The following is a 544-nucleotide window of genomic DNA, read 5'->3' on the forward strand; positions in this document are numbered from 1 at the left end:
CCCTCTGTTTCTCGCCCCCTGTTTCAGCCCCTCTGTTTCAGCCCTTCTGTTTCTCGCCCTCTGTTTCAGCCCCTCTGTTTCAGCCCCTCTGTTTCTCGCCCTCTGTTTCAGCCCCTCTGTGTCAGCCCCTCTGTTTCAGCCCCTCTGTTTCTCGCCCTCTGTTTCTCGCCCTCTGTTTCTCGCCTTCTGTTTCTGCCCCTCTGTTTCAGCACCTCTGTTTCATCCCCTCTGTTTCAGCCCCTCGGTTTCTCGCCCTCTGTTTCAGCCCCTCTGTTTCTCGCCCTCTGTTTCAGCCCCTCTGTTTCTCGCCCTCTGTTTCAGCCCCTCTGTTTCTCGCCCTCTGTTTCAGCCCCTCTGTTTCAGCCTCTCTGTTTCAGCCGCACTGTTTCAGCCCCTCTGTTTCTCGCCCCCTGCTTCAGCCCCTCTGTTTCAGCCCCTCTGTTTCTCGCCCTCTGTTTCAACCCCTCGGTTTCTCGCCCTCTGTTTTAGCCCCTCTGTTTCAGCCCCTCTGTTTCAGCCCCTCTGTTTCTCACCCTCTGTTTCA

This window comes from Chiloscyllium punctatum, chromosome 35 (assembly GCF_047496795.1).
Source record: "Chiloscyllium punctatum isolate Juve2018m chromosome 35, sChiPun1.3, whole genome shotgun sequence".
Classification (NCBI taxonomy): domain Eukaryota; kingdom Metazoa; phylum Chordata; class Chondrichthyes; order Orectolobiformes; family Hemiscylliidae; genus Chiloscyllium; species Chiloscyllium punctatum.